Below are 10436 nucleotides of genomic sequence, written 5' to 3' on the forward strand. Positions count from 1 at the left end.
ATCTCTTAATTTAAAATTAAAAAACAACAGCAAGGAGGAGAAGATACTTCGATCAGGTACTAGCAGCAGCTATTCTTTCAATGCACGGAAGTTTAATAATATTTCTCTTATCCGCTTCTCAGTTTCCGTTACTAAAAAGAATAAACGATCCAACATTATCAAAACACAGTAACATTACTAAAATTGAAAATTAGTATGGAAATACATATTCTGTAATTCATGCATGAAATTTAAGGATTATAAATGTTTTAGAGATGGTAGTTATAATTCAGAGATTAGTACTTATGTGTTTATAATCTACTTTAAAAAATTCTAAATTGTATTGCTAACTGGCTAAAAAAATTAATGTTTTTTTATTACATGGGTGTGCGAAATTTAAGGACCAGTCAGGTTTTCACCTGTAGCTTCTCATAGAAGTGGTCTGGATATGGAAGAAGCCTACCAAAGGAACCTCGTGAGGCACAGAAATGATGAAGGAAACACCGACACAACAACGGAAACAAAACGGTACAGAGCGACTTTATTCAAAAATGACAACATAGCACTTGTTGCCATGATACAGATGCATTACTGCCAAAGATGGAACAAAGAGAAGAGGTGGCCATATCTCAATAGGAGATATGACAACTCCTAATGTCGATGCAGGGTTTGCACCGCCTATCCATACTTAGAACAATGTTGTTGGCAAGTTCTTGCGGTAACATCGTCCATTCCTCTGTCAGCGCCATCTTCAGCTGGTGAACATTTTCTGGTGGGTGTGGACGTGTCACTAGGCGTCTCCCCAGATCGCCCCATATGTGTTCGATGGGATTTAGAACAAGGGAAATGGGCAGGACAATCCATATGAACAATGTCCTCACTTTCCAAAAGCATATGAACAGCTGCAGTCCGATGGGGTGCGGCGTTATCATCCATAAACACGAACTCGGGGCCGATGGCACCTCGGAACAGACGCACATGGGGAAGGATTACTGCAATACAGTAGCGTGCACCGGTTACAGCACCGCCTTCCAGTATCTGGAGTTGTGTACATCCATCCAAGATAACGCCTCTCCAGACGAGAACACTTCGACGCCATATCGATCCCTTTCAGTGATGTTTGCGGGGTGATTCAGTGTGCCAACCTCTCGCCAGATTAGCTGACGTCCAGAATCGCTGCTGAGACTGAATCTACTCTCATCAGTAAAGAGTACTTTAAGCAAAGATTTTGTGGTTGTAACCTTTAGAAATAGTGTTGGTCCTTAAGTTTTGGACACCAGTGTATTAAGATTTTACAAGCTAGCTAGTTTCTCCCTCTAGCGGTAAGTGGTTTAATCTAAACCAAAAGTTTCCTGTGTAATCTGGTAAAAATTGATTTGACTTTCATTTAATAAATCTTGTGTTTATACTCCGCGACGACCAAACGGTGAGAGGAGTTAACAAGATAGACAGATTACAAGAAACAGCACCGTATTCAGCAGTCACGGGCTTGAACCCCGGTCACTCAAGGAACGTGTACTTATGCACCCGCGCGCCTGACCACTAGGCTACAGCGGCATTGCTCTTAATTGAAATATAAAAATACAAAACTTTAGGCCAGGTTAAATCATAATGAAATATAATACAAAACAAATTATAAATTACTGAAAGGAAACAAAGCCACTTGGTACCGGAAACAAGGCATTTCCGTACGTTTCAGTATTAGCTAAATTAAGACAAATGCTTTGTGGCGCTTTAGCTGTACAATCAAAAATAACTCTATATGGTAAAAATATTTAAAGTGAATAATTTTTGTAGAGCAGAGCATTTTTCAACTTTTTTTCAGGAAAACAAAATTCACAGTAAGAAAATTCCTAATAATAATAATAATAATTAGGAATTGCTGCAAGGAATCCTGAGGCTTTTGCTGCACCAGCCAAAAAAAATTTTCTGAATTACCCTGAGAGAGAGAAAGAGAAATCGATTATCATATTATGAAATAATGATTAATTGGGATTGAATCACGAATTGGAAAAATACACTTGATAACACTGGTGTTAAAATGAAAGGGGGAGGGTTAATTATCTGTGTTTAAATTTCTGAACTCATAAATTAAATTTACGGAAAAAAAGTATAGGGATTTGAAAACTTACAACATGAGAACAAATTGTAAGACATTTGAGGGGGGGGGGTGAAAGGACTTAACATGTGAAAGTCAACCGGGTGCCCTCCTAAACGTTGACTTTGATCGAACTGATTAATGATTGTTAAGCTGATATTATGTTTCTAACTCTACTACATTCAGATATAGCAGTGATATATTATATCATATCATGATGATATCATATTATTATTATATTATTATTATTATTAGCCATATGGTGCAAGGAAGCCGAGGCTTATGCTGGACCAGCCAAAAAAAAATTTGAATATGAAAGAGAAAAGTAGGAGGGAATCACCAAAAGAGAGAAGAATGATGATATCCAGCTCAGGATCCTGGATGTGCCAAGCCCATACTCCCAGATGTGAGCCCCTGGGGTGATATATATTTCTAACTTTCAGATATAACATAAAGCACATCTAACAAGATATCAATAAACTGAGTTTATTGATATTAAAAGTAATTTCAGCTGTTTCATTTTATTTCGACAGGTTCATTATTTATACTTACCCATAAATATGAAATAATTTAGTAGCCATATTCGCCTCCATAGCCGCCGCCGCCACCGTAAGCTCCGTAACCAACTCCATAAGCCCCATGGCCAACACCTCCGTAGCTACCGGCGAAGTTTCCTTTATAAGGCGATTTAATTACAGCAGCTGCAGGCAAACTATCAGCGGTACCAGGTTCATTTGTCTTCACCACTGCGCGGAATCCAGCCTTGTCAGCAACATATTCAACACGACGAGAACGACCATCAATATCTCCAATGTAGTAGGAACCTACAACACCACCATGACCATTTCCACTTTCAGATCGACCATTGGTTGCACCTTTCCCATCAACGATGTGGTAATTAAAAGCATAATTGCCATAGTCCTATTAAAAGTAAAATCACTATTAGTAAAAATACTCTAAGAGGAAACTATTAGCAGCATTAATAACGTAAGTTAATGTAGCAGAGTTGTCAGGCATGAGGTCGCATAAACATATGCATTTTGAGTGAATTGTAGTTCAAATCCGGTGACTGCTACGTCGTTAATAATTGTATTTGTTGTTAAAAATAATTAAGTAAATTCCTCTGTCTTAGGGATAGTGCCGAAGCATAAATAACCACATATTTCCCCCCTGGGAATGCATAAATTAAGCGGCTTGCACATATGTTTTTTTTTTTTATCAATTTGAAATACTAATAGCTTAATTTAAACATCATTACATGATTAAGTCAATATAATAGAAGCATATACTGCATTTTTTAATGTAATATTTCTACCTTTTATATTATTATTTTCTTAATTTTACCATTACTTTTAATTTAACTAAATTTTTATCACTATTATTCATGCAGCGCCAAATTTTAAATAAATAGTTTATTATTATTATTATTTTACGTCAGGTTGGTCATAATTATATCTATAAATTTTAATTATTTTAGTAGTAGGGTTTTGGAAGCATCAGCAACATTTTCTGTCTGTTGGATTAAAAAACCCGAGTTTCCGGGAGGGAAAACCATGCTAGCCTCGCTTGAGACCGATTCACTCAGCCACGTTGTGAAAAAGACCCATAAAAATTCCTCCCGTCATTGACGGGATTCGAACTCAGGTCTTTACCACCCGGTGTGGGGAGAATGGCGAGTTCCAGTTCGTTGAAAATAAACATAGATATAGTAATACTGAAACACTTTAAATAATTGAAATCAGTTAAAATTTAGCCTTTTACTTACATCTTGTTTTCTAGCACTCTTACTAACTCCTCCAAAACCGTAGGCAACAGCTACTAGAAGACAAAGGGTTACGATCTGAAAAAAACAATCAGACATTGAAATATCGAAATATGATGATTATAGAGATATAAAGATTTAATTTAATTGCTAAAATATTAGAATTAGGATCAGAACTTTAGAGAATCTCAGTTCCTCACGATGAGGGGCTGTTCTTGTTGTTGTATGGTTTTAGGCACATCAGCGACTTAGATGATATAGCGCTGTATATATTGTCTGTAAGTTGCGTGTCTTCTGTGATCGAAAAATTAAAAGTTTCCAGGGAAAAAGAACCATGCAAGCCTCGCTTAAGACCGACTAACTCAGTCATATTTTGGAAGAAGGCCCATAAAAAATTCTTCGCGTCTTTAACGAGATTCGAATCTGGGCCTTTCCCACCTGGTGTAGGGAGGAGGTGCTTATATATACTCTGCTACCCATGAGGGCACGTTGAGGGGCAGAGGTTCTTCCACCACCACCAAAGAAGAAATGAAATGACGACAACAGTAGTCCCTGATCACAAAGCTCTTCTTGTAAAACCATTCTGAACGTAGTTTGAAATTTTATCATTAAAATAGGAAAAGATTACCGTTCTGCATAAATAAAATGAAAAAATAAGGAAGTCTGAATATATTCCCCTTTGCATCACGATTTCCATAGAAAACGAAATGAATTCTATTCTTTTATTATTATTATCCATATGGTGCAAGGAATCATGAGGCTTATGCTGCACCATCCAAATAGAGAGAGAGAGAGAGAGAGAGAGAGAGAGAGAGAGAGAGAGAGAGAGAGAGAGAGAGAAGAAGAAGGGAATTACCAAGAAAGAGAAGAATGATGATATCCAGCTCAGGACTCTGGGTGTGCCAAGCCATACTCACTAGATGTGAGCCCCTGGTTTCGATAAAAGCTGGTTAAATGTAGAAGCTGCGCATGTTTCAATTCAATGATTTTTCATGTGCAGTATATGACGCCCTTGCGCCAAAAAAAACCCCACAACATGTATATGGTAAAATCACCATATACAAAATGTTTCTAAAAATGCCAATGCGGGAAAGCATTTCATGCAGTTTTTATGAGTTGATGTATTGCGAGTTTTTAATTAAGTACATATATATCATACGAGTTCTGATACGTATGTCAAGATGTAAATATAGCTTTACAACACATTTGGCAGACTCAAGATTTGAAAACGAGGAGAGCCTCAGGAAAATCACAAAACTGTGATTTTCTCAGGAAAACTCAAGGAAAAACTCAGGAAAATCACAAAATTCTTGGTCAAATACAAGTACACTTTAAAGGTTTGATATAGATGGAGTTTAGTGGACTGTTTAATCTGAAATTATGTTGGTCATTCTCAATTGCTTTTACGGAAAATATATTCTTCCTCATATCAAGTTATAGCAGGGCCGGCCCCAAAATTTGCGGAATCCTATTCAAGAATTACTTGCGTACCTTGGGGTCTTGTGCAAAACTTATACGGGTTGTTTTTTGTAATAGTGATTTTTTTAATCTTTTATTTTTTCAAGTTTTACTGAAACTAAGAAATAATTAAATAATTTTATATTATACTGAACAAAAATTTTAAATACGAATAAATTAAATACATTAATCAACAATATTGTTTGCAGTCAACTCAAAAATAGGAACGTGAATAAATAATAATAGGAACCAATAATCAATAGGTAGGCTCATTGATAGAAATGCCGAAAAGACGCGGATGATATTATTATTTAGACCATTTGAGCGCTGGGCCCTGTTCGACAGGACTGGCTCTGAGTTATAGTACCGTTGTTTTGGGAATATTAGCACTTGGACCACTTTAGCCATAGCGCATCTTACTAAGCCGCTATGGTTTTAAATCTAATAAATTTCTCCTTTAGCCATCGTCTGTACAGGGGTGGGAGAAGTAGTAGTAGTAGTAGTGGCATGTGATGCAAGAAAGCAAACGTATGAGCTTATGCAGCATTAGCCAAAAAAAAAAAAAAAAAAAAAAAAATCACACCATTCCCTCCAAATGCCTGTCCAGTTCCTCCTTAAATTTATTCAATCTATCAACTTCCACAACGACAGATGGAAGTCTGTTCCAGCAATTAACCACCCGTTGGCTAAAGGCAAATTTCCGCACATCTATTCTACATCTGTCCTTTCTTAAATTTGAATTTATGCCCCCTTAGGTTCGTAATCTGAACAAGTGGAAGGACCACTTGTGACCTACTATATATGCAATATGAAATAGAAGTGACCTGATATATATGCAATAAACAGTAATATGGTATGTTCATTCTTATGAACATACCATATTACTGATATGGTTTATATCGTGTGCCGTACATTATGTTGGCAGAAACCAATATGCAATTGTGAATTTGCAAGTTGTGCAGTGTGAAAAACCAGAATAATTCATAGGAGGAGACCTTATACCCTCTTCCCAAAATCGAACAACTATAACCAGAAGCGAAGAGGCCTTTCTGTCCGCCTTACCACAAGGAATATTTGTAATCAGGCTGGTTACACGAGAAACCAGCAGAAAACTGCAGAAACCAGCCTGATTTTAATCAGGCTGGTTTCTGCAGCAAAGCCTGAAATGATTCAGACGATATTTTAAAACCCAACCAGTGTTAACACTTAGTCAGGAAAAAAAAAAGAAAGAACCAAGCATCCCACCTATGCGTCATTCCAGATCTCATTCAGGCTAAAGGATATATAACTCATTAATTTGGCCACGTGATTTCTGTGCGTGAGTTTCAGAATGGAAAGTAGATCCCCCGATGGACCAGAATGGAAAGTAGATCGCCCGATGGACCAACACTAGGCAGCAGTTAGCTGTTCCTCAAAACGTTACCGAATATAAACTTCGTTTCATGCTTTCTCCAGAGTGTATCTAATAAGCTTCGTGCATTATTTTGCTTCATAGATTTCACTTTTCTTTGACTCAGAACCATGTCCTAAAAAAGAAAAACAAGTACATACTCTCATCAAACCTTCTAACTACAACTACATCAATAATAAGAGAGAGAACGGCCATGAGATGGAGACATGATTTTGTTTTTCATCACAACAATTCAGAGTGACTGAAAGCACATTCAAAGCCTTCGAGACCACATTTTCTTAAAATAGCTAACCTCATCATCTAAATCTGTCTTATCTAGCGGAAATCCAAATGAACGACCAGCTGTCCCAATGTAGCTATTGGAAATTTTAACATGCCATAAATCCAGGCATCACGAAGCCAAAGCAAGTCTCAACGAAATCCTTGCACTTTCTCAAGAGTGTACCCCATCAACACTCTCATATGCCACAACATTCCTAGTCTTAAGATCCTCTTGCAGAACTCAGCTAACCTGATTTTAAGAACTGTACAAGATATAGAAAATAAATAAATTTATAATAGCAAGTAATCTAAAAATTAAGAAGCGAAATTATATTTAATTGAGATCAAAGTGAGGTGAATATTTTAGATAAATGCTGTTTTTATAATAAAACTGGATATGTTGAACTTACCTTAGCGAACATTGTGATTATATTTGTTTCTCCTTGTTGCTCTGGTAAGCGAACTGAATTTCCTTCATTCATCGGCCGCCTTTTATATATACCCGATTTTAAAATCTCATCCTTGAAAAAAGCAAGAATTTCAAGTATTTTATCCCTTTCTTTACGTGTGTCGAAAGTATGGCTTATAAAATAGTTTAATTAACTAGCATTCAGGTCGCCAGCTGGTTATCAACTTTCACTTGCTAGTCCTACAACTTTACGTCAGGGGTGGGTGACAGACTGTTACAGTAAATGAAGGTCAACTGAAACGTGTTAATATACTGCTCAATATGTTTCCTGAACATTGCGGCCTTCACCCCTTTACGTAACTTTGAAATTCCGATTTCACTTTCCCTGCTATTTTTCACTAATTTGCATTTCTTAACTGTAATTAGCTTTTCCTCATTCCTAAATCGCGCAGTCTTTCGTGTTTATTGTACCATAAGATTTTTCGATTTTTGTTTACCATAAATTATAAATTGATTAATTTACAATTAAATAGATTAATTTTTGATTATCTAAAACATAATAACTGAGCTTGCCTTTTTTTCTTTTTCTAAATTTATAAATAAATAAATTAAAAGCATTTATATTTAAAAATGAAAAAATAAAAAATATCGCGGACATTTTTAAATTTTTCATTAGCAGACGTCGAGAACACATAGTGCATATAGCGCCTCTATAAAACTTATGACGTCATAATTACTTTTATTTAATTAAATTTTTATTAATTGAAATAATTTTTTCAGATTTGCAGTAATTTCAGCATAAAAAGGTATTATTTTATTCATATTAGGACTTTTTATTTTTCGTTTTTCCTCGATCCAGGTACACTGGAATTTAGATTTAATCCCCAAAACCTTTTATTTGAATCCATTATCTGGCAGTGAGTTTTAGGAGCATCAGTGACTAAGGCCATATTGCTCGGTGTATATTGTCTGTCTATAAATTGCGTGTGTTGGGATCGATTTTCTGTTTGCTGTACGAAAAATCCGAGTTTCCGGGAGAAAAGCCATGCTACCCTCTCCTGACACTGACTAACTCAGCCTCGTAAAAATTTCTCACATAATCGACGGGACTCGAACTCAAGTCTTTTCCACCCGCTGTGGGAAGGACACCGATCCTATCAATTGTGCTTTTCACGAGGGCTTTTCAGTAGTCTGCCCGGTATACTAGCAGGCTATTGCTGGACATTGACCAGAGAAGTTCCTGATTGCAAAAGAAATAAACAAACTAAAAAAATAATAATAACTATATTTTACGCTGTTTATTGTAATACTTGTTAAAATTTCATTAAATCTCACAGTAAGTACGTTTAACGTGCATTCCCCTCTAAATCTGTGCATCCTAGACAATATCTGACTTTAAATTTAGATTTAGCTCATCATCATCATCATGAGACGTACCATACACTGAGTGACCACTTTATTAGACACACCTACGTAATAAGGAGTAAGTCCTACTTACTCGTTTTTACGTAGCTCTCGGAAAGCATGGCACCGGGATGCTATTCTACAATGACACAATTAATTGGAAGTAACTGACACAATTACTTCTAACAATCCATGAATCACACCATGGATTTTTAAAGGAAAAATCATGTTTAATCAACCTTGATTGGTTATTTTTATAGAGTCGCACATCAGCTGGACGTAGGAAATAATTTCGATATTGTTTCGATATTGGATTTCGGCATTCGACTCTGTTCCCCATGGGAGCTTACTGTATGAGTTGGAATCACAGGGAAAATCTTCAGATGGATCGTAGGGTGGCTGCAGAGTAAGAAACAGTGGATCGTGATTAATGGGTACTCTTCAGATTGGGCTAACGTAGAAATGGGTTCCCCATGGATTAGTACTGAGACCACTGTTGATTTTGAGTTTCTTTAATGACATTGACGAAGGGATATAGGGCATAATATAAAAATTTGCAGATGATGTCAAGGTCATTAGAGAAGTAATCAACTTCAACTAGAACTTCTCAAGAGCAATTCAGATAGACTTCAGGGATGATTGAAAAAATGGCATCTCCGTTTTAATGCAGAAAAATGAAAGGTCTTACAACGGGAAAATAACTTAGCGGTTGAATTAAAAAAAAAAAAAAAAAGAAGAAGCGTGGGATTTGCAATAACAATAGAGTCGGACATGTTGCTCTCCGACCAGTGTAGATAGGCGGCAAGGAAAGCCCATGATGCACTATCAACAATTTATCGAACATTTGCTTGTAGAGATAAGGAAGTCGTTATCCCGCTGTGTAAGGCAATTGCAAGACTGCCTTTGGGACACTGCGGAGACTGCAACAAAAAAAAAAACGAAAAAAAAAAACAAAAAAACATCAAGCTTCTTGAGTGGTTCCAAAGAAGAAGGCAAACGCTCCTGGTAAGATCGCTAAAAGGGTGTCCATATGAAGAAAGACTTTGTATATGTGGGTTGCAAAGTTTGGTAAGTAGGCATCTTGGAGGGAGAACACTACTTAAGATGCATAGGGCTCTGAGAGGAGAAAGTAAATATAATCGATGATGACTGTCATCACAGAAGTCAAAGTGGACCGTTATGTGATGTTGTTGTAGTAGGGTTTTAGGAGCATCAGCGACTAAGGCCATATTCAGCGACTAAGGCCATATTCAGCGACTAAGGCCATAGGACACTATTTAAGATGCATAGGGCTCTGAGAGGAGAAAGTAAATATAATCGATGATGACTGTCATCACAAAAGTCAAAGTGGACCGCTATGTGATGTTGTTGTAGTAGGGTTTTAGGAGCATCAGCGACTAAGGCCATATTGCTCCATGTTCCTTATATATTGTTTCTAAATTGCTTGTGTTCTGTAGTTGATTTTCTGTTTGCTGGAAGAAACACCCGAGTTTCCTGGAGAAAAAACCATGCTATCGTCGCTTGAGACCGACTAACTCAGCCACGTTGTGAAAAAAGCCCATAAACGTTCCTCGCGTCATCGACGGGACTCGAACTCCGGTCTTTTCCACCCGGTGTGGAGAGGATGGCGATTTTACCAACTGTGCTACCCATG

General features: G+C 36.9%; 1 pseudogene; it reads right to left on the minus strand.

The window, feature by feature from the left end:
• Positions 1–2647: 2647 nt before the first annotated feature.
• Positions 2648–7437, minus strand: LOC150078783 (adult-specific rigid cuticular protein 15.7 pseudogene; annotated as a pseudogene).
• Positions 7438–10436: the final 2999 nt, after the last annotated feature.

Source organism: Mastigoproctus giganteus, chromosome 10, assembly GCF_048544385.1.
Source record: "Mastigoproctus giganteus isolate SK-2022 chromosome 10, ASM4854438v1, whole genome shotgun sequence".
NCBI classification, from domain to species: domain Eukaryota; kingdom Metazoa; phylum Arthropoda; class Arachnida; order Uropygi; family Thelyphonidae; genus Mastigoproctus; species Mastigoproctus giganteus.